The following is a 25,512-nucleotide window of genomic DNA, read 5'->3' on the forward strand; positions in this document are numbered from 1 at the left end:
GTTTCTATGGAACTTAACTGAGTGCGAATAGCCGAGCTACTGAGTGCGAATAGCCGAGCTAGTAGAACTTAACTGAGTGCGAATAGCCGAGCTGTTATATACAGGTTTCTATGCCTTTAATCACCAGGAAAAATCAGGAAGTCTTATAGCTCAGTAGTTATGCAGCAGTTATGCAGCAGGCTATTAGCATAGGGGACCAGGTTTCCTTTCCTGGCAGGGATGTTTATTTTTTCCATTTTATTTTCTACTGAGTGCAAATAGCCGAACTCAAAAGAAAAGAAAATGGAAAAAAATGAACATCCCAGCCAGGAATCAAACCCAGGTCTCCCGTACTAATGGCCTGGAGCATAACCACTGAGCTATAAGACTTTCTAATGCTTTTCTAGGGCACAGAGGCATAGAAACCTACTGACAGTACAGTGTTCCTAACAGCTCGGCTATTCGCACTCAGTTCAGTTGAGTGCAAATAGAGTGCAAATAGCCGCACGGCTATTCGCACTCAGTAGGAAATAAAATGGAAAAAAATTAACATCCCAGCCAGGAATCGAACCCAGGTCTCCCGTACTAATGGCCTGGAGCATAACCACTGAGCTATAAGACTTTCTAATGCTTTTCTAGGGCACAGAGGCATAGAAACCTACTGACAGTACAGTGTTCCTAACAGCTCGGCTATTCGCACTCAGTTCAGTTGAGTGCAAATAGCCGCACGGACTAAGCCTTAGGCCGCGGCCTGGGACGGAGCGTGGCGTGCTGGCACACGAGCCCTTGCTCGGCCGTGCAATTTGTGGCTAGGTGCACGCTCATCTGGGGGCGCGGCCACAACGGCACTGAGCTGGTTCGCCCTCATTAGGTGAACCGCTTAGGTAGGCGCGGTGGTCCCAGTCACTGCCACAGCGCACTGCTCGGCGTGCGCTGTGCATGTAAGCACCACCTCTCAATGGGGAAGGGCCCAGTACGCACCTTCATGCTGAAGGTGCAGCCACGGTGTGCTGCAAGTTTTTATAAACACAATGAAATTTATTTTGCCTGTTTCTAGTGAGCTGAAGGAGCTATGAGATGTAATTAGCTGGAATAGCTGTGAGTAAAGCTGTATGTCCCTTGATGTTCAAGTTCTGTTTAAAATATTTTCTCAGTGGCCTTAAGCATTGATAAGTTTGGTATGTTTGAATATGTAAATGAGTTTTCCCCCCCTCCCCCCTCTTAACTTTTTGCTGTTAATTGACCAACTCAAAAAAGCTGAATTATTGGGGCAGGGGGAGGGTCATATGACTGCTTTAGATGTATAAAACACATATCCCCCTTGCATTGGCCTCTTAAGAGTGATGCATTTAAAGTTATAATAATAGTTAGACTCTAGTTTGACTAGAGGTGACTGGGGGACTGCATCCTTTCTGCAAACTCTTACTCAAGGCAACAAATGGTGAGCATATATGACCACACTATGATCCCATGCTTGTTAATCTGCATAATTTAACCCCCCCCCCCCCCACCCCTTTACAACTTATTTCACTGCAGTCTCTTCCAAAACAGCCTGCACAAAACACTGAAACCCAGATTTGACAATAGCATTGCAATGCAGCAAAACATTTGACAAGGAACAGGCACACCCTTGCTGTTTAGACTGCACACACTCACAACAGCTCCATGCAGAAATGCCTACCTGTGACATCATGAACCTGCTATGTATCTTAATTTTTTTCTTTCTCCTGGCCTCATGGAGATGTTATACCCTCTTTCCACAACAAACTCATCCATCCTGGCCCACAACCAACATCACCAGACACCCTGGACTACTCAAAAGCCTTGCTCTATCTACTGAAAGTTGGTGGAGAACTCTAAAAACCAGCACACAACCACTGCTCACTCTAATGGCAAACACCACAAATATACAACTTACAAAGAACTACCCAAATTCCTACTCGTACTGTTACTCTCCTTAGCAGGTGATATTGAACCTAACCCAGGTTCTCCCATTTCAGCTCTGTCCCATGCCCCTGAGAATTCTACCTTTAATTTAAAAAAAGGGGTATTTGTCGCCCATATAAACATCCTGAGCCTGCTGCCCAAACTGGAAAGCACTAAGGTCATGGTGCCTTATGCATAAACAAAAACCATCGTTCTTACCGTAACATGGCTAACCCATAAAACCCCTGATGCAAATATCGCCATCAAAGGATACTCCATTTTTTGGAGAGATAGGTCAAAGAGAGGAGGAGGAGTGTTATTTTATATTGCAGACACATTAAAATTTACACTGTTACATTGCCCCCCAAGCCCACCCTCTTTTGAAATAGTAGTCGGCTAAATCTGCCGCCCCTTTTCTAAGACCATCTTTCTCCCTGCCATCTACCGGCCCCCTAAAGCCCCTCTACAATCCCTGACAGATATCACCCAATTTCTTGGCTACATTTCCTCTCGGAATGAGATGAGTGAGCTGCTAGTTCTTTGTGATTTCAACTGAAATTGGCTTTACCCACAAAAACCACATTCAACTCAAGTCACTTAACCTATCAAAACTCCTTTTTCAAGCCACACGGACAAACCTGAAATTGCATAACCATTCCTTGATAGACTGGATTCTCTCCTCAAACCCCAGCAGAATCCAATCCTCTGGCATCCTGCCTGATATTTTCAGTGATCATGCAATAGTGTATTGTGTAAGGAACATTAAACAGCCTCATTCAAGCCCTAAAGTTCTCCTCACTAGAAGTTTTAAAAACTTTAACCCACAACAGTTTCTGGATGACCTTAACAACTGCCCATGGCACAGAATCGAAGTAATTCACGAACCTGATTCAGCGCTCGAATAGTTCAACTCAGAGTTCTAAAAACTCTGCAATAACCATGCTCCACTACGCAAAACAAGGGGCAAACAAGACACGCAAAAGCACAATATTACTCTGACAATCTCCACCAAAATACATCAAACCCAGCTAACTTCTGGAAGGTTATCAACAATATATTCCAGCCTCCTAACCATCAACAATCAAGTTATATCACTAAAGGGGGATATTACTCTGACAAACCCAACTGACATTGCAAATGTCAGTCAATGATTACTTTGTGGGTTGTGCCACTAACTTATTAGCGAAACGCAGGCCAAACCTCAAACCTGAATCTCATCCAGGGAGTACACACATAGCCCCACCCGCATCCAACACTGCCCACAATTTTCATTTTGGCCCAGTATCTGAAGAGGTGATTACACAAGCACTCCTCAAACTAAAAATAAGCTGGCAATGCGGACCCGACTTAGTACAATCCAAGTTCCTATGACTTGGTGTCCCAACCATTGACAAACCAATTGATTCCATAGTCAACTCTATCCTGTCAGCAGGCCATATCCCTAATACCTGCAAAACTGCCAGAGTTGTCCCAATCTTCAAAAGTGAAGACAAAAGCACTGTCTGAAACTACAGGCCAATCTCACCTCTCCCAATGCTATCCAAAGTCATGGAAAAATGTGTCCACTCCCAATTAAACGATTTCTTGAACAAATTAAATTACCCTTGCCAATTCCAATCGGGCTTTCGCACCAAACACTCCACTATAACTACCCTGCTAAAAGATTGCAATTAAATCCAGTGTGGAATGGAACGGGGACAACTCACTGGTGCAGTGTGCCGAGTTTTTTCAAAGGCTTTTGACACAGTTGATCATGCTATCCTGCTTAACAAACTCCAGAGCTCTGGAATAGGGAAACATGCTTTAAACTGGTTTCAGTCCAACCTAGCAGGAAGATCCCAACATGTGTCCATCTCAGGCTCTAACTCCAACCCCCTGGATATCACCTGTGGTGTCCCGCAAGGCTCTGTTCTGGGGGCCCTACTCTTCTCAGTGTTCAGCAATGATCTTCACACAGCTTTTAAGGAAACCTCAATACACATGTATGCAGAAGACACAATCCTATATGCACACAGCCATAGCCTCTCTGACCTTCAACACATAATTCAGTCTGACTTTTTGACAGTCGAAAACTGGATTTCACCAAACAACCAGCTTTTATAACACTGACAAGACTGTAACAATGGTATATGGGACCAAGACTACATTTTGAAAGCTTCCAGTGACTTAGCTCCTGATTAGAACCAACGCTAACACCACCCTAACCCCTGTCACTAGTTTTAAATACCTGGGCTTATGGTCTGACTCCCACTTAACATTCGGAATGCACATTGATACCCTGACAACCAAGACCTATGCCAAACTAGGGGTACTTTACAGGAACAAATCCTCCCTAAGTCTCCTGGTCAGAAAGCGTATCGCACAGCAGATGCTTATGCCAATTATTGACTATGGAGACATAGTATATGGCTCGGCTCTTCAAACCCACTTTAGCAAACTTGACACCCTCTACAATTCAATTTGTCGTTTTGTTCTCCAATGCAACTACAACACACATCACTGGGAAATGCGCAAAGAACTAGATTGGTCATCACTAGAGTCTAGGTGCAAAGTTCACCTTTCCTGTCTTGCCTTTAAATTATTCATAGGCAAGCTAACCAGCTACCTGAACAAGCTCCTCACCCCTAGCACTTGCAGCACTCATCATCTGAGATCAGACTCCAAAAGACTATTCATGGTCCCAAGGCTCAACAAAGTATCCGCCCGCTCCTCCTTCTCTTACCGTGAACCCAAAACTGGAAAAGTCTCCCGGAGACTCTCACATCCACCACCAGTCAAAGCTCTTTCATAACTAAGGCTGTCTCACATTTTAACCTGGTCTGTAACTGTTTCATACGCCCATAATATATATTATCTCTAACTGTGCACGCAATGTCTTGTATATAATGTATACCGTGCTCATTATGTAACTGTACTTGTAACCATGTATTATTTGTCCTCTCTGTGCCCAGGACATACTTGAAAATGAGAGGTAACTCTCAATGTATTAATTCCAGGTACAATATTTTATAAATTAATAATTTTACAACTTGCGACGGAGATGTGGCAACGCCATCACCGGCGGTTCTCCCATTGAGAGCGAACCTGATGCATGTCGTCATGCCCACGCACCCACAAATCCCGTACCATGCTCCCTCCTGTTGCAAGCTCCCTCTCTACATGTCAGACCTCAGAGCGCGGTTAGCGCTGTGCACGCTTTGCCCGCCGGCGGGCGCGAGTGTCACAGTTAGGACTGTGATCCCAGCACAACGTGACGCGCTTGAGATGGCAAATTCAATTTAGCTTGCTGTATAAGCGTCTCAAGCCCCGATGCTCACCCTGCCCAGACACAGTATGCATAAAGCTTTAATACCAATTATAAAATGTTTCACGAAATATGTGCTGTACACCATTGATCTTAATCAGTGTCGCCAACAGCGAGGGAGAAATGGACACCCACACACCACCCCACCACACACGTTCTCTCCCGGTATGTCGCCTTGTTCCGGCTGCTGTTGATCAAGTTGTGGTCGATTATAAGTAATTTGCTGAGAAACAATAGAAGTCAAAACATAGCTTTTAGCATGTTGACATTATTCTGAGAAAGCGATCGCAGTATACCAAAGGTTGTTTATTATTTTTATGGCTATGTGAGATTGCACCTTCAATAGCCAGAGCTGAATGTGGAGTCTGCAGACTCACTAGTCTCCTAAATGACAGGGCGTCAGAAGGGAGCGCGTCACGTTGGTGCGTGGTATGTCGCAACATTCTGTCTGCTGTGTATGATTGCGCACCGCCCAGCAGACAGGCACCAACGCTGCGTTGTGAAGCCACGTGTGTGAACGCTGCATAACTCTTGTCTCACTGGCTGAGCGTTATGTCTGCTCCAAAGCGTTCTGTTCAAACTCATGCGGCTCAGTCACGGTGGTGTGTGTGTGTGTTAGTTCATCCTTACTCTTGCTAGTGTCAGCGACTGTTGCTGGTGGCCTCTTCTGCCAGCGGTGACATCACTTCCGTCACCCCTGCATTCCGCTTCAAATCAACTCCATTTACTGTCACTGGATTTTGCTAAGGTGCTATGTGCCGCTAAAGAAATTTAACTTCAAAAACTAGAATAACACTATTTCACAAATAATGGCTAGCCATCCTGTTTTCTTAGTACTTTAATTTCAGCTAAGTAACATGATTCATAGTCGGAAAAATGACAACTGCTGATCAATACATAAGCACAATAAATGACACGTAAATATAGATGCGCGCCTGTGTGACGTTTTCGTAAACACTTGAAATTTAGCTCATCTACATTTCGATACTGAGTTGCAAGTGTCCAGAATTATTTTATGGTAACTTTTAATATAATTTTCATATTTATACTTTCCTTGTTTCCATAATTTTATGTATTTGAAAATATTTGGAGCACATTGTTGTGCGTGCTAATAAATAACATCCAATGACAACAATTTAACAATTAACCTTAAAAGTGATCTAAATGAATATTGTGTGTATGTTTCCATTATTTTGGGGTTGTATAATTTTTTTTACTCAAAAACAATAAAAAAAAAAAAAAAAGATACTGTAGAAGCATTAGCAACTTATGAACGCACAGAAATACTGTACGCGCATACTTCATAAAAGAAGCTAACCAAAATATAATAATTAGTGATTAAAGGAAGTGCAGGGTGCATTTTTAACACCAATGAGCCCCCTAATCAAGTTATGGATATTTCCACACATTGATGTAGATTTACATAAAATTGAAAATGTGCAAAATTAAAAAAAGAAAAAATAGAATGCAAATAAAGCCAATTTTATACTATTTTAACAATTAATGTTTTCAGTAGTTTAAAAATTATACATCTTATACTATATTTGTGAAAGCACTGTATGCATCTCCTGTGTCCCTAGGGGAAATCTCATTGGTCCCTTGTGCCGACCGTCCCCGCACACCTCTCATTGGCCTGAGGCAGAGTGACGGTCACACACACACCTCTCTTACCACCGGTCCCGGAAATCCAACTCATCACAGCCGCAGTGCGCGGCGCTCAGCGGGAGCCGCGCGCACCTCCTCTCACCGGGTCTCCCGCAGTTTTTCCTTCCCCCACCCCCCATGCGCCACTAGTCAGCGGAGCGAGCGCACGGGACACAGCAGGGGACTCGACTGGCTGCACGGGTTCCCACAACTGCAGCTCTCCATGTGGCTCGGGGGCGACTTCAACCCCACGGACAGCGGCTACCGGCAGGTCAGTGCCACCCGTGCCCTGTGTGCAGGGGGTATGTCAGTGCCACTGCCTTTGTACAGTACGTGAGTGGGTCTGTCCTTAGCCTGGTACTGGGTGCAGCTCTGTCTGTGGGACAAGGTGCAGCCTGTGGTTGTGATGCCCCCGTGTCAGTGGGTGCCTGTGATGCCCCCGTGTCAGTGGGTGCCCGTGATGCCCCCGTGCCCCTCCCTGCCCTTTCCCCCCCCATCGTCCTTTGCCCCTCCGCCCCTCCCCTCCACGCCATGCCCCCTGCCCTTCCACGCCCGTGCAACGCCAGGTATATCAGCTAGTTTCTATATATTTAACATATTTACATTGCCAAACATCTTTACGGTATATTACTATCGTACAGTAAGTGTTTTCGAAATGGCAAACGTGAACAACCAAAAGAGTATATTTAAAGAATAAATAGTTTCATTTGGATGTGAATAATGAAATTTTTTTTTTTTTAAAAAAACAGCTTTGCCTCATCTTCACAATTTTCAATCTTGTCTGTTTCTTCTTCGTAATGGCTTGTTTGACATCAGCGTCTGGAAATAAAGATAATTTACCATATTAATTATCGCACTGAATATTGTTATAATTGTATGCCTGCATCGTCTACCAATATTAGGCCATGATCTACTGTACACCAAGAGTCACAAATTTATAGTAATTGGCTACTCATACAGGACAAATCAAGTGTGTATCATTGCTGCTGCTGTTCAGTACACTACAGTTTTTGCCAGAATTACAACCTACGGTAGTTCTACATTGCCTCAGCAGTGTTGCATTCTATTGTGAAAAATATGACTCTATATACTCTTTTTAAAAAAAGCTCTAATGAAATTGGTTTTTGCTACAGGTAACCATTATGTGGGATTAGTTTTGGGTGGATTTGTGCAAATATTAATTTAAAGTATTAACTGTGAAATAACCCATACTTATTTAGTTGATCGACAAGGGAACATTAGTGATTAAAAATAAAAAATAAATGATGTGCTGCATGTATAACCTGTGTTCCGCTGGTACCCCTTACCTTTCCATAGGAGTATATCACATTAAGGGAACTACAAGTGTCAGCTGCCTCGAAAGCTGCAGCATGTGTTGCAAGGCAACCAATGGGAGAGATTTCTTCCAAGATGAGTGAGTTAGGCTAAGGCCACGCTCCCTCCGTCAGCGCTCCCATGCTGCAGACAGGCGGGGCGCTGACAGACACAGACCGCGATATGCGGTCTGTAGGGAGCGGGAGCCAGAGCAGGATGTGGGCGGGAGGGGGACGGCATGAGCGGGAGGGGGTGTGGCCTGAGCGAACGGATCCGCTACTCTCTCTCTTCCCCCCCCCCTCCCCTCCCTCCCTCCACGGACCTGTGCTGGAGCTGCCAAAGGTAAGCAACTCACACACACGCACGCAGACACAGGCACACGCAGGTACACACACACACACACACAGGCACTCACGCTGCTGTCACTCCACACTCCTCCCCGCTCCCCGAAGCCCCCCTCCCCATTGGCTCACAGCCACACCACGTGACGCGTCAACGCTAGGGAACACCATTCTCTGGTATCCCATAGCGGCTGACGCGCCACAGCCTGTAGTCAGCTGTGCAGCCAGTGTGGAGCGGGACCGGCAATGTAGGGATTCCCCTGCTGGTGGTTAACTCCCGTGCAGCCGCCCGTGCCGACGGGCCCAGCAGGTCCCAGCCCTAAGCCTGTGATGCAGTTCAAGAAAGGAACAGTTAGCAGTTAAAGATAAGTGAGTGACAGTAGTTACTTAGAAGTTAATAAGTTAGTAAATTCAACATTAGTAAATTAGAAATTAGTAATAGTTAATTTTGTAATTGTGTTGTTTAGATATGGATGCTGTCCTCTAGTTAGTGGTGCAAGACAGGGACATAGGACTGCATTGCAGTGTACCATCCACATTTTGTGATCTGAGAGCATGCCACCTCTATCCAGTGCGAGACTGGGCTTTGAGGTGGGACATCTGCAGGAGTCAACACCACCAGTGCTGCAGTGCATCACTGGAGCAGCTAAACTATCAAATCATTAGTTTTTCATCATCCTGGGGTCCTGGAACACCGTAAAGTATCTTTACTAAAGTGCACCAACATTATAATGGGGCAGCGCTGCATTTGACCCATGGGGAGGGAGTACCTGCAGCCCTTGGACTTTGGGGGATTTAGGGGAGTTGGGACGAAGCGCCACACAGGCGTGAAACACGTAATAGGAGGTTTTTTGCACCCATCCCTGTTTGCAACATGATATGTTAATAAAGGAATCTTTTATTATACCGCTGCTGCCTTATGGAATTCTGCTTCTCTGCTGTGCTCTGCATCTCTACATCTGTGGCTACCTGAGGTTTAATCTAACTTTCCAGAAGCACGCCATTTGGAAGATACTACAGGCATGGTTCACGTGAGTTTATGTACTTTATGCTGTACATGGAGGTATATGTTTGGTGCACTTAGGTGATTGCATATTTAGTCCAAATAGGGAGTGCAGATGGAGGGGTTGGTATATATCTCCATCCACTATACATCCCAGGACATTAATTATAGGTTTTGCTCATACACCCACCAATATACCTACCTACTCACGTCACTAATATCCAGCCAATTATCCATCTTCAATCAAGAATTATTTTTACATCTACATTTTGAAATATCTATGGACATTAGAGCACTATTATTGAACTGTGTTCATTATACCCCACTACCATATTTAGGGGAGTTATCTAATTCTGGATTATATGTGCATTGCATATGTTCAAAATCTGCATGTGTGGATTTGATTACCAATATATTTTCTATATTATTGTTGCTATTAGAAAATATGTTAGCATACATCATTGTGTGTGTTTCTAATGGTATGTTTCCAGTTGGGCCTATTCCCACCACTGTGAGGATCCCTCTTGGCGCTGAACAAATACGTTCCAGGTGCACCCCAGGTTTCCAACTGTGACGTCTCTGGCCCCCTGTGAACATACAGGTACACGCATCACACTCATGGTAACATACGTATCTACATGCACCACACCAATCTGCGATTGGGAGAGGGGGTACAAGTGTTTACGTGTCACACTCGGTATTAATATTTGATAAATTATGACATTAAATATTACTTACTTCTTTCCATACACATTCTCATTCTCTTGGATTTTGTACTGTACTTAATTTGCCATTTAGAGAGGGTGAGAGCATAACAAACTATTGACTGTTATTACATTATGCACGCAGTTCAATAAGTTTGCACTACCCCCCCCCCCCCCCCTTACCGTTCTGATGAATCTCTGAAAGACAAAATTATTTCACCAGGATTACATGATGGAAGGCCTTCAGTGTGTCTCACTAAAGTATATACTATATTCTACTATAACGTTACAGTATATACTGTACAGTAACTGTGTGTTGAATTAGTCAAGGGAGGGCATTAGGCACTGGTAGGGTTGGAGGACATTACATAATGGATAAAATATGCTTGCAACTTCTATATATGTCTGTCAGTGGCTGCGTGTGTATCAGTGGCTGTGTGTTTGTGTCTGTGCAGGCCCTAAAGGCCAGTATAGGCGATAACATTTTTAGTGGGTCACGAAGGAGACGTTCAAAAATAACCGGGTCATTGAAAAAAATACGTTTGGGAAACCCTGGTTTACAGCATGATTAGGGTGGCCACATTTTGACACTTAAAAGATGGGACACTTCAAAAATAAATATTAATACAACACATCACATTACTAAAAAATGAATATTATAATGGACATACCAAAAAAAGGAATATTATAATGATCTTTATCTAATAAAGTCACCATTGATGCTTTATTAGATGCTATATTATTCATTCTACCTCTTCCCATTAAATCTCTACTTTCTTCCCCCTCAGGGCCGCCAACAGAAATCATGCATAACCCCCACAAAAATTTGTGTGGGTGCGTTACACTGCGTGTGCGTTACAATGCGTGTGTGCGCGCGTCACTGTGTGTCGCTTCGAGATTACCCATCTCCTGAATACTCCCCCTGAGCTAATACACGTCGAAAGATGGGAGAGGGGCGACAGATCACCGGGTGCTATGCGGTGGGAAAGGGTGGGCAGAGACAAAGAGTGCCTTCAACTGCCAGCTCTTATCTTCCACCTTCCAGTAGGGTGACCAAATTTTTAATTTGAAACAGCCAGGACACCGTCAAAAATTTGTTCTCAAACAAATTACCTCACGTGACGCCGCCGTTGCCATGCCAACGAGACGTACGGCAAACAGTGTTGCATCACGTGATACCCCTGCAGTGTGTGTGTGTGTATAGAGATGGGTGCCGCAGTTTGCGATTGTGTGTATTGAGGTGGGGCCTTTGCATGGGACCATCAACTTGTACATTACAGCCGGGGCATCAAGTTTATGTGGGCGGAAAAAAAAACACAAAAACAAACACAATAAAAACAGGTAGTGTACCTCATTCCCGCAATGTTATATGTTGTAGGGGAGGTGTTCCCTACCTGTCTTCTGGGGATAGTTGGGATTCCTATGTCTCCCTTGGGAAGATTGTCAGATCTGGAAGAAAGCAGTATAGGTATATTTAGTTCAGTGTATTTATTGGGCACTTAATATATACCAGGTACATTAAAATATCCAGAGTGAGGGTGGGTGAGGCAGAGAGTTTTGTTGGGTGAGGCAGAGAGTGAGGGTGGGTGAGGCAGAGAGTAAGGGTGGACTGCAGGAACCATGGGGAGTGCAGGAGGCGGCCTAGTGAGGCTGATGGAGTGCAGGGGGCAGCATGGTGAGGCAGATGGGCTGCAGGGGGGCGCTAGAGAAAGATGGAGCACTTTGATGTAAACCGTCAAATAAAATGTCGAAGGCCATCGAAAAAGAATGTTTGCAGTACTTACCAGATAAATCTGTGCCTGCAATTCACAACTATCGGCCTGTGAGCGTCAGTAAAACAGCGCTCCTGGTGTGTGTCTGAAGGTTAGGGACTTCCTCCTCATATGAAAAATAAGAAAATAAATAGTTAGAACATACCCACAATATAGGGATGAGAGAAAGGATTGTCAACGACAATTGCGTTTCGGAATCTTTATTTTTACGTTTTAGGGTACCGTGATGAATGTTTTTAGGTGGTCTGGCAAAAGTCTTCCTCGTGGCAAACACCACGTATATGTTTGAGCGAACATATGTCAATATATGTGTTATTGTGTTTTTTAAAACAGTTGACCAAAAAAATAGGATGAGAAAATAGCTTTTAAACTTATTTTTTATTATTCTCTGTACTAACCTTTGGTAAACTGGTATTCTGGCAAAAGTCATCCTCGTGGCAGACAACACAGTGTCCATTGTGAGTGCACACACTGCATGAAAAAGGGTGCACAAACTCAAATATGAAGTTCAAAACTTAATTTTAAATGCGATATATTTGCACCAAAAATAAATCAAAGTTCTGCCCCTGGGATTACAGTGATATGAAAGAGGGAGAGGGCGAAAATGAGAAAGGGAGAGAGAAAAAGTGGGAGAAGGAGCGGTACAAGGAGAGGGAGAGAAGAAGACTCATACAGAGCAGACTGAGCAGCTACAGACAGTCTGACACACTGTCCTCTTCGTGGCAGTCAATGTCACGGGTCTGTACCATCACTGCCATCCCATGGAAAAATGCACGCACCCACTCTGCCCGGCATCCGTCCTATCCCCTGTGCTCATGCCTCAAAAGAGACAATCACCTGCACCCTTATTGCCTGGTGGTGTGCGATGCACTCGGCGCTCCCCCTGGCCCTCACCCATCACCTCATAACCAACGCCAGCACCTAGTCCCCCCATCCTCCCCAGCATTCTATAATTGGTTGAATGGGGGATTGGTTGAAGGAGTATGGCAGGGCCGGTGCTTTGGTAGAATTCAATCATGGCCGCAGGGGATTGGTTGAAGGATGTCAAGGGTGCTATGCAATGCCCCACCCTTATATTCAACAAATGCACTGCGGCACAGCCGGCATTCTGGCAAAGCCCCGGCCGTGCCATACTCCAGCCAATTCTATGCATCCCATTTCCATTTTTTTCAAACAACATTGAAATACTCACCAGCTCCCGAGTCAGTGCGGCTATTTGCACTCAACTGAACTGAGTGCGAATAGCCGAGCTGTTAGGAACACTCTACTGTCAGTAGGTTTCTATGCCTCTGTGCCCTTGAAAAGCATTAGAAAGTCTTATAGCTCAGTGGTTATGCTCCAGGCCATTAGTACGGGAGACCTGGGTTCGATTCCTGGCTGGGATGTTCATTTTTTTCCATTTTATTTCCTACTGTGTGCGAATAGCCGTGCGGCTATTTGCACTCAACTGAACTGAGTGCGAATAGCCGAGCTGTTAGGAACACTGTACTGTCAGTAGGTTTCTATGCCTCTGTGCCCTAGAAAAGCATTAGAAAGTCTTATAGCTCAGTGGTTATGCTCCAGGCCATTAGTACGGGAGACCTGGGTTCGATTCCTGGCTGGGATGTTCATTTTTTTCCATTTTATTTTCTTTTGAGTTCGGCTATTTGCACTCAGTAGAAAATAAAATGGAAAAAATAAACATCCCTGCCAGGAATGGAACCCTGGTCCCCTATGCTAATAGCCTGCTGCATAACTGCTGCATAACTACTGAGCTATAAGACTTCCTGATTTTCCTGGTGATTAAAGGCATAGAAACCTGTATATAACAGCTCGGCTATTCGCACTCAGTTAAGTTCTACTAGCTCGGCTATTCGCACTCAGTAGCTCGGCTATTCGCACTCAGTTAAGTTCCATAGAAACGTGTTCATAACAGCTCGGCTATTCGCACTCAGTTAAGTTCTAGTAGCTCGGCTAGTCACACTCAGTTAAGTTCTACTGAGTGCAAATAGCCGCACGGCTATTCGCACTCAGTAGAAAATAAAATGGAAAAAATAAACATCCCTGCCAGGAATGGAACCCTGGTCCACTATGCGAATGGCCTGCAGCATAACCACTGAGCTATAAGACTTTCTGATTTTTTCCTGGTGAATAAAGGCATAGAAACCTGTTCATAACAGCTCGGCTATTCGCACTCAGTTAAGTTCTACTGAGTGCGAATAGCCGTAAGGGGACAAGGGTTCGATTCCAGGCTGGGATGTTTACTGAGTGCGAATAGCCGTGCGGCTATTTGCACTCAACTGTGAATATCCACTGCCTAATATAACATCTGACTGACACGGCCATGTGTGAGTCACTGCGTATAAGGGTGTCTTTAAATCCTCTCCATGAGCCGAGTGCAGTACCCCAGTGGTGGTGCAGGCGCAGCAACGGTGGTAGAATGAAATAAAGTAAATAATTAATCACTCAAACGGCCGTGTGTGAGTCACAGCCTCCAAACAGTTTCTTTAACTCCTGCGTCTGCTGCGTCTGTCTCTCCGCAAGGCGTATTAGCACTCGGCGCAGGTGCAGTCCCACACAGATATCCAGGAGAATGCGAGTTAGATAAAACCACTATTTTAATGACATAAACCATATACAACTAAAAAGCCACTCACATAACGAGCAGTCTTGTGGATTCTCCGCTCCTCGTTGCTCCTGTCAGTTTTACTGATTGCCGCGTCCGGAGTCAAACTGCAGTGTGCCTGGGAATACGGAGTCCAAGGTCCAAAATGCTCCACGTTCAGCAGGCTATGCGTTTCACACAAGGTAAGTGCTTCTTCAGGCCGTGAACGTGGAGGGCTGGAGGGGCATATATATAGTCCTTGAAAACTGCTGATTGGATAATTGTGACTACTGGAGATAGTCTGATCACACATAGTTTGTTCAATCTGAGCATCGGCGTCTGTATTTGAGTCTCATGACGTCATGCAGATCGAGGAAGGGGGTGTAGTAATTCTTAATCTCCGTTGGCACACAATAACTGAAATAGCATCCACTTACTATACAATCAATAAAACCTGGTACCCTATATAAGTGTATTGACAGAAAATGGTCTATATTGTAAACTAATGACTGAGAGAACATTAACAAAATTGCTGTGACACCAAGAACATATAAGGTAAAAGGACAGAGGGGGTATAATGCTATATGTGATATATAGAATAAGCTCAAAGACAGCATAACATAAGCTCCTTGATATGAAATAAGAAATAATAATGTAGTGACAGCGAGCAGCAAGCATAAGGATCTAACCTCTATATTGGCTCAAGAGTGCTACCTAGTGGTAGGAAGCCATATTAGTATTAACAAGATAATAAAGCTCATACAGTATTAGACAGCAATAGAATTACAGCAATGGAACAAATACAGATGACACAAATGGAAAAAAGGTGGCCCTAAGAGTCTCATCGGGGCTTGAAGAATCTGGAAAGATAAGAAATATATATATATATATATTGTTTGAAAAATAAAAAAAATTAAACATTTAAAAAGTGACGCAACTTTTACAGAGGAATTGGATATATTCGAAAAACAAATTAAAGAGATAAAAAATAAAAACATTGTCAGAGACGAACAGGATTATAGAGAAGGAAATCACAGAAAATGGCTCAAAACTCCAATTGAGAATATATTTACACACTGTAAGGAAAATAGATTACAACACCAAATTCATTAACAATACTAGGAAGGCATCCACTTCCAGTAATGTCAATGATATCGATTCCAACTCCAGGATAGACACACCACGTGAGAATAGGAACCATACTTGTCACTCCGATCCAGAAGGTAAAGATTCACCAAAGACCCAAACAGTTCCACAAGACAACAAACATGAACACCAGACACGACCCAGAGTAACACATGACACACAAAGGGGAGAGAGGAGACAGCACAGTGACAGTAGGGGTAGTTTCCAAAACACACAACGTAGAGAAGATTGGAGAGACAGACACCTACGCCACAAGACAGGCCACAGAGAAGCCCTAGGAGAAGAGATAGGAGTCCAGCAGATAGATATCATACTAGGAGAGACAATAGCCCACCCAAAAGGAGGAGCCGATGCAGAGACTGTCCCAATAGGAACAGACACGGCCGTGATTCAAACACAGTGTCTTTTTTAGATCTAGGCCTCAACACACACACCACAAGGTCACGACTCTCAGAGATGGAGCCAATCGGGAGGGGATATCACCAATAGGCAACAAAAAAAGACTAAGAGAGGAAAAAGAGGGGATAGATGACAGAAGGACAAAAATACACCTATAAATACAATTTTTAATCTGAGTAATAGAACACTAACACCATCAGAAAACTCTCATATTTCTAAGGGTCTAAATTTTGCCCTAATGATAGGAGCCAATGGCTTCAATCTGTTCGTAGACGCAAGTAAATTTATATGTCAATTAACACTTAAAAGATTTTTTATAAATAAGGACACCATGACAAGAGAAAACAATCTCCTACAGTGTAAAATGCGTACTAACCAGGGGACACAGAGTACCATCACACCAGATAGTAGTTTTAGACATTCTAGCCTGAAGAACAAATCCACGTTCTATCTGAGTGGAGTGAAGGGACACTTCCTACAGGTCTATCAAAAGGCAATCATGAAGGACCTAGAGCTCAAGAGCAATAATAATAAAAAGTATGAAAACAATCTAAGTATCAAAGAAAATGAGGCCTTAAATATACTAATGGATGACCCCACGATAACTATCAAACAAGCCAACAAAGGCGGGGGGGTTGTCATTCTGGACACTAGAGCATATCTAGATGAAGTGGGTAGAATCCTTTCAGACGTGAAGACTTACGAAAGTCTTAAGAGTAATAATACAGCCAAATTCAAAGAAGAACTGATTACCCTACTCCAGAGCGGGCAAAATTTGGGGATTTTAAACAGTAACAAATTTGATTATGTCAATGTCACACACCCAGTTACAGCAGTCTTTTACTACCTGCCTAAAAAAAGATCCCGTCAATCCTCCTGGGCGGCCCATTATCTCTGGGAGAGGGTCTCTGACGTCCAATCTCTTGGAGTACATTGAAGTGTTTCTCCAGAGGTATGTGACTGTCATGAGATTCTATCTCAGAGATACAACCCAGATCCTAAGCATTTTAGAGGGAATCGAATGGAAGAAAGGCTATATACTTGTTACTTGTGATGTAACCAGCCTTTACACTGTGATTGACCACAAAGATGGTCTCACTGCCATCAACCAAGAATTGGGAAAGGATCCTGAACTACAAAATTAACAGATTAAATTCATATTGGATAGTATTGAATTTATCCTCACCCACAACACATTTTGGTTTAACGGGACACATAATCTACAAAAATGCGGCACCGCTATGGGGACCAGGTTTGCGCCTATTTACACAAATCTATTCATGGATATTTGGGAGACCGATTCCATCTGGTCCGACCACCCGTATGGCGCAAACCTGGTCCTCTGGCGGCGATATATAGATTGTCATTTTCACCTGGGAAGGAGACGAAAATGGTTTGAATGCCTTTCTTCAGTACATCAATACCAACAATCTGAATCTTAAATTAACTTCGGAATATAGTTATGAATCCATCAATTTTTTAGATCTCATTATATACATCAAGGATGATATACTTAAAACTAAAACCTACTTCAAACTTGTAGACTGCAACAACTATCTTTTGAGATCAAGCTGCCACCATCCTAGATGGATGACAAATATTCCAACAGGCCAGTTCAGGTGCTTAAGAAGGAACTAAACAGACACCAAAATCTTTTTGGAACAGACATTAGTCTTGAAAGAAAGGTTCAGAGACAGAGAGTATGACAATGAACATTTGGAATCTGATATCCAAAAAGCTACTGCATTAAACAGACGCGAACTGTTAGTTACCAAGCCAAAGACAACAACATCAGGGTTTGGTGTCTCTTTTATAACACAGTTTAATAAAGATTCAGAAAAAATGAAAAAGATAGTTAACAAGCATTGGCACTTATTACAAGATAATCCCATTCTCAAGGGGCATCTACCCAAAGTCCGAGGATTATTTTGAAAAAGGCAGCAAATATTAAAACTAAATTAGCGCCAAGTGTTTTTAAATCTACTGCTGTGCAGAAACCAGACAACTGGCTCTCCCAAGCAGGGGATGCCCAACACGCAAGGCATGTAAATTGGGCTCTTCTGAGAAAATCTCTTCCAAATCAAATGTGACTGGGAAATGTTTTAAGATGAAGGATTTTATTCATTGTCGAACTAATCATGTCGTATACCTTCTGGAGTGCCCATGCGGCCTCCAGTATGTGGGGCGCACCACTAGACCTTTGCAAACCCACATGCTGGAGCACATGGGCAACATCAGATGCCATGTTCTAACCCACAGCGTCTTGAAACACTTTACCATGCATCATGAAGGGAAACCAGATGGCATAATATACAGAGCAATTGAATCTGTACCCCAAAATTGGAGAGGAGGAGATCGGGTAAAACGTTTCGCACAAAGAGTAACATATTGGATATATCAATTACATACATTGACACCGATGGGTCTAAATATTGATATTGATCTAGGGGCTTTTATTTGACCATCAATTGTCTTTTACCAAATTATATCTGTTATTAACTTTTTTAATTTTTTAATTTTTCAAACAATATATATATTTTTTATCTTTCCAGATACTTCAAGCCCCGATGAGACTCTTAGGGCCCCCTGCATTAAAGATCAATGTCCAAACAGTATGGTTCAAAGTCTCTTGTCTCTCGTCTTTCTCTCTCACTCCTACTGCTTCCACGTGTAGCTGCTATCTAGTAGGAGTGAGGTAGAGAGAGACGCGAGACAAGAGACTTTGAACCTGACGGTTTGGACATTGATCGTTAATGCATTCTTCTCTTGCTATAACAGGACTCTGGCATTTTGAGCTTAAACTCTGTTCTTGAATAGTGTTTGCTGGGTGCTGCTCCGTGGTTGGGGAGATAAGGGTCCAGGAAAGTACCTTGTGGTTCTTATAGACCCAAGGGAACGGGCCTGAGGAAGGGGTAATTCCCTGAAACGTTGCCCCTTGATTACCCTCCCCCCATTAGTTTTGTTATTCCCCCACGGACCTTGTCTATTGTTTATTACACTCCCTATCCCTGTGTTCCCTGTCCATTAACACCCATGTTGTAGGGTCTATTGTTTTCACACTAGTGCCACATCACTCCAGGTTTAATTATATAGTCTTGTGCTGATATTAAATTATTTACTTTTTTGGCATTTACCTTGTTTGATCTATTATTCTATAGTCAGTGAGTGCTGGAACTTGAGTTTAAAATTAAATAAAACTATTGTGTCCACATGTATGCATGGATAGGCTTCAATCCAGACCAAGAACATGACCAGCAGAACAATAACATATTCATATTTACAACATTTAGGCATTTGTATAAAATCAATTTGCAGATTGACAAATAGTCGCCAGGTTGGGTGATGTTTAGCCTGCTTGGTGTTATCTGCTTTGCCTATTATAACATTTTGACAAATGGGGCATGTTTTACAATATTGCTGTGCGAGAACAGTAAGCCTTCGGACATACATACATTTTTTAATTTCAGTACATTCCCCTTTTGCTAGAGTTAGATATACCATAGCTTGCTCTAGCAAGAGGAGGTAAAAGGATCTCCGGCGCTACCAGATGGCCGTCCGGTGAGCGCCAGAGTGCATCCGGGTGTAACAGACACCCTGCCAGTCTCCATGATTCTAATTCACAACATGGAGCAGAATTTTTTAATTTGAGCTAGATCACTAAATTCCGTGCTTGGAGACTGAGTGGTAGATATAAACATTGCAGAACTCTGTGGATGTGAAATCATGTACAGTACCAAAAACATATGCAGAGTCAGTATATACATTAGCTGTTTTGTCCGTGGTGGGAACACAAGCTCTGGTAAGTGCAAACAATTCAGCAACTTGGGCTTAATAAACCTTAAGTAGGGGATTTGCTTCTAAAAACTCATGTTGGGAAAAAACAATATGTCCTAATACCAAATTACCCATCATATCTCTCTGACAGGAACCATCAACAGCAGCTATGGTGATACTTTACTCCCTATATAAAGTCTGTTCCATTCAGCCCACCTACATGTATATTGGTGTGTCACGATCCCCCTGAGCAGTACTATCATACAGGGTATAACTACATGACCCAGTTCATATATACCTCCACATTGGGTATCTGTTAATATTAACCCACAGGTTAAAGGGGTTAAGTGACACAATGTAATACACACTGTATTATCCTCATCACAGTAGGAGTGAGCTGAGAGCATTACTTAGGCTGCCAACAATTGGGTGTTTTATACTTATGAACCAATACTACTACTCTATTATTGTATGTATTTACCACGCGGTCTAGTGACTCTCTGATATATAAGTACATTCTGTGTCGCTATGCACACTGTGCAAATAGCTCTTTCATTTATGTCAAAGGTTATTAGAGGTCACATCCTCCCTACTACCGCACACAGAAGGAGGTTACCTTAGGTCAACCCGACTCAATATCCTACTGACTTCAGAATCAATGTACTTAGACACAGGGTATATCGGAACTGTCTAGATTTCATTTAATCACAGTTTACCCACTACGATTATACATCACGTTCGGTTCATATACTTTGCTATTAGTTTATTGCACCCCAATACCTACCCTAGAGCTACCCTGTAAGAATTGACTCACATCAGATCCTTACAAGGAATGGTGTTTAGTGTGTAACCAGAATATTAAGGTACACACAGCTATCATAGACCCTGAACCTATACGGTTCAAGTATCGAAGGTCAGAATACCTTCAGGTCGTCTGTTCTTAATACCCATTATTTTAATTCATTGGTACTTTAATAAAGTTATGTTTTAAATCATTCACTCATCACACAGAGCGTGAACCTGAGTGCTACATTTGGGTTCTATCTCTACCCTACTTCCCTCTATACATATACCCAAAGCACCGTTCACTTATTACTTGTTGAGGCAGCAGCAGGGGCTTCCCTATCAGTTTACTAGGAACCATCAACATACAGAACAAAATCCGGATTGCTCAACGGGACATCCCGCAGATCATCCGGCGCATACTAGCATGAGGGGTTCTCCATCAAATGGGGTGGACATTAGAGAAGCTGGATTCAGGGTGGGACACCTTTGGAGAGGAAAATAGTCAGCAGTTATTAAATGTGACATATTTAGTTAACTGCATTAGAAAAATGTTGAGTTTTGGACTTCATAAATAAAGCGGCAAGGACATTTCTAATTTCTTAACTTCCTGTACAACCCATATAACAGTTTTTAATTCAACTCAATTTGTGCTGATAAGGAGGCAGGAAGTCTAATTAAAATTTAGGGGAGACCTTATCCATAGCCAACATCTCAACACAAATATGTTTCACTGCAGCAATGTAATGCAGTTAGTTTTTTAGTACATTCAAACTTTCATTTTCCGAAAAGATGTCACAATTCTTAAAACAAATAATTATTCCTAGAGGAAAAACAAACAATTTTCAGAGCATTTGCTTATAAGGGTTCCTTGTAAAAATCGATTTCAGGCAAAAGGTGACACATTGTGTGCTCATTTGCATATCGTTTTCCAGAATCCCTTGCTGCAGTGGGAGCACTGTATGCTAGGTGATAATGTTGAAAGGCAGGGTCAGACCTGTCTAAGACATGTGAATGTGCTTACAAGTGTTATATTCTTTATTAGCTATATGCTAACGGTGGAGTTTTTTTGTCGCCTTTTTCACACACCATAACTTAAAATGTGCATTATATATATATATTTTCCAATTAGTGCAGGTACAATACACCCCTGTGTCAGTCTGGACACCACCCTCCATTGAAGAGTAGGTGAATGTATAAGACTGACAGAAAGCAATATGTGTAAGTTTTATTATACTCACACCAGGGAATTTGTGCACTCACCGTTTACCTCTATAGTAAGGTAACTATGATACTGGCTTTGGCCAGTTTTTATTTGCAATACTCACATAAGCATATGCTTTATTTAACCCCTTCAGAGCTTTATCACATTTTATCACTAGTTCATGGGACAATTATTACATATATTCAGTGTAGGTACCTGCATACGGTTATGTCTTGACGTGGCATGCAGGCTTATAAATGCTTTGGCCAAAGGGTTTAACAAAATTACCCTTTTTCTTGAGATCATTATTTTATTTTATCCTAATTGGTAGGAGTGCAGGAATCGTTCCTTTTGTATATATATATATATATATATATATATATATATATATATATATATATATATATATATATATATACACACAGAGACGGATATAAGACTGCGCTTAGTTATCTGGTGATAATAAACAACCATACAAAACCACAGATATTTTGCTAATATGATATACACAAATAATTAAAAATATCTCATCTTACTGATTATGACAGATGTGTAGCAATTTAATTAGTATAACCATGTGATGCTGATGTCCCAACCTTAAAGATTATGAGTGAACAAAAAATGTATGAAGTATTAAAAAAAAAATGTGCATAAAAAAAAAATATATATATATATATATAAAATAAAAATATTTTTTGTTCACTCATAATCTTTAAGGTTGGGACATCAGCATCACATGGTTATACTAATTAAATTGCTACACATCTGTATACATATATATATATATATACTAACACAAACAAAGAGTAGCGCTAAAGTGTGTAGTGAGATGAGGTGTTAATAAGCATATGTGCATAAATATAATCAATAACAATTATTTAAAATAAATCAATTAATAAGTGTAACACCAAAATAAATGTATAGAAAACCAAACACGTGAAATGAAGATGAAAAGTCCAGGTCAGGAACCAGTCTGTATGGGGAGACAAAGCTTCTTGATATGATCCTGCCAGATCACAGAAATCTACAAAAAACAAAAAGACAGAAGCGCCCGCTCCATAGCATAATACTGTAAAAATAAGAGGATTCTTTAATGAAACAGAGAATAGTCACCAGGACCTAAACTCACAATGTGGGTAAAAACACAATCAATTGAGACAATCTGTAAGCAGCAGCGGGTCAGCGCAGATGGATATAGCAGACAGGTAGCCAGGACAAATAGGTAATGAAGTGGTTGATCAATGGGGGAGAACAGTCCTCAGTATACCTCTTGATGTAGGGATGATGAATACACCAGAGTCTAACTCCCACCAGCCAGTGGAGTGTATGGTACAATGTCCTCCTGTAGTAGTGAAGGGTTAACCACACTGGACTCTCAAATAGAAGCAGCCAGATGGAAGAGCTGCTGTGAATCAAACCTGGCCTGGCTCCGCCTGCCGTATGCGCGTCACTGCGTGCTGACGTCACACGCCAGCGCGTTTCATCACGATCAGTGACTTTCTCAAGGATCCTTGTGACGAAACGCGTTGGCGTGTGACGTCAGCACGCGGTGACGCGCATACGGCAGGCGGAGCCAGGCCAGGTTTGAATTTGCTTTGTGCTACTATCTGGAGACTTTACATGCTCACAGCTACCTCATCTCCTGCCCCTCGTGGCGCCGCCATTGCTGTGAACTTATCTGATTCACAGCAACTCTTCCATCTGGCTGCTGCTATTTGAGAGTCCAGTGTGGTTAACCCTTCACTACTACAGGAGGACATTGTACCATACACTCCACTGGCTGGTGGGAGTTAGACGCTGGTGTATTCATCATCCCTACATCAAGAGGTATACTGAGGACTGTTCTCCCCGATTGATCAACCACTTCATTACCTAATTGTCCTGGCTACCTGTCTGCTATATCCATCTGCGCTGATCCGCTGCTGCTTACAGATTGTCTCAATTGATTGTGTTTTTACCCACATTGTGAGTATAGGTCCTGGTGATCATTCTCTGTTTCATTAAAGAATCCTCTTATTTTTACAGTATTATGCTATGGAGCCGGCGCTTCTGTCTTTTTGTTATATATATATATATATATATATATATATATATATATATATGTAGAGGTATCAGTACCGTGTTAGCCGAGCTTCAATAATCAAAAAATAAATAGATGATACCGTTCTGTGGCTAACGAAATGCTTTTATTTGTGCGAGCTTGGAGCCTGGCTTCCCAGGGGAATTGTTTATGCAAGAAGCAAAAGCCCACTTCAAAAGGTTTTATTGATGGGGCCAGGAGGGGGGCTACCCCCAACATGATATCAAAAGTGAGTAACTTTAATAAATATAAGAATATTATGAGATGTCCTTGGCTGAACCAGCTAAGAATTACATAAGTGTATTGGCGGGAGTCAGCCGATCTTTGGGAGTCTAAACACTGTATATGTACCTGCTGCTAAATGCCAGATATTAATATCTCTATTAATGTTCATATTACAATGTAATGTTGGGTCTCTCTACGAACGTCAGGTGTCACAGAATGCAGTAATATATCTCACCTGACTGTATGTTTTACTGAACTCAAGTTATGAGGTAATTTGCAGTAAATATGAAACTTTGGTTGAGTCTGAGGAACCCCTGTTGTGATGAGCAGGAAAGGAGAATTTACAAACCTGATCATCAAAGACCAAGGGAAGTGGATGGTTTTGTAAATGTGGTAATTCACACCCCAAGCTGGAAGTCCCAAAATGAGCTTCAAAAGCTTGAAAGGGACGTTTGCTAGACGGCACGGAGCCGTAAACTGGGGTACCAGGGTTAAAATGATATATAAGTCAAAGCCACCCTTTACCCATGTTGTTCATGCTGTTCATTGTTCTTCATGCAAATGATCTTCATGCATGCATGTGTCCTGCCTGTTTTGCTGTGATGTCAACTCAAATATGGAAGAAGTGGCAGGCTGTGATCCTGCTGGCTTTCTTGCCATAATCTTTACGTAAGTGTCTATATTTTGCCTGTTATTTGTACATATTTGCTGTGTTCACCTTTATCAAGGAATAAAATCACTTTATTATATCTTAAGTCTCGTCCCAGTTCAAACCCAGGTATATATATATTTATATATAGTTTTGGTGTCAATTACAGCCTGTCGCAAGCTCTCGTGACAGGCTTGTAAGTGTCTATATTTTGCCTGTTATTTGTACATATTTGCTGTGTTCACCTTTATCAAGGAATAAAATCACTTTATTATACACTGGCGACACACTTTATTCGAGCTCGGCTAGTCCCACGAATTCGGGTATACCCGGGTGTATTGAGGTTTGTGACTGTTTTCTGCCCGAGTGCATTGAGGTATTTTCCAAGCAGGGATTGAAGCATTTTATTCCCCCTGGCTGCAATACTGCACAGTATATATATATATACTGCATTACAATTCATGAATTTATGCCATCTGGTAGACACGCGAAGCATTGCAGCCTATTAAATCCTAATCATTATCATTTAACAGATCAGCCGCCCGTCAGCCAGGCATGAACCCAGGCTGGGAAGGCAAACGCAACGGGGCTTGTCAGAGGTGAGGAGCGGCGCATTCCAGGTATCTGCCAGGTACATACTGGGTATTTGCTCGAATAAAGTGTGTCGGTGCAGTATCTTAA

The 25,512-nt window shown here is 42.4% G+C and overlaps 1 long non-coding RNA gene across 1 annotated transcript; it reads right to left on the reverse strand.

Annotated features, from left to right (window-relative positions):
- Nucleotides 1-7,603: 7,603 nt before the first annotated feature.
- Nucleotides 7,604-13,025, reverse strand: LOC142463035 (uncharacterized). Its single transcript, XR_012787342.1, has 5 exons — nt 12,386-13,025; nt 12,000-12,093; nt 11,610-11,664; nt 10,399-10,413; nt 7,604-7,672 (listed from the first exon to the last, which is right to left on the reverse strand). It is a non-coding gene; the product is annotated as an uncharacterized LOC142463035 (long non-coding RNA).
- Between the last annotated feature and the right edge of the window lie 12,487 nt (nt 13,026-25,512).

The sequence above is a fragment of the Ascaphus truei genome, chromosome 11 (genome assembly GCF_040206685.1).
Source record: "Ascaphus truei isolate aAscTru1 chromosome 11, aAscTru1.hap1, whole genome shotgun sequence".
NCBI classification, from domain to species: Eukaryota; Metazoa; Chordata; class Amphibia; order Anura; family Ascaphidae; genus Ascaphus; species Ascaphus truei.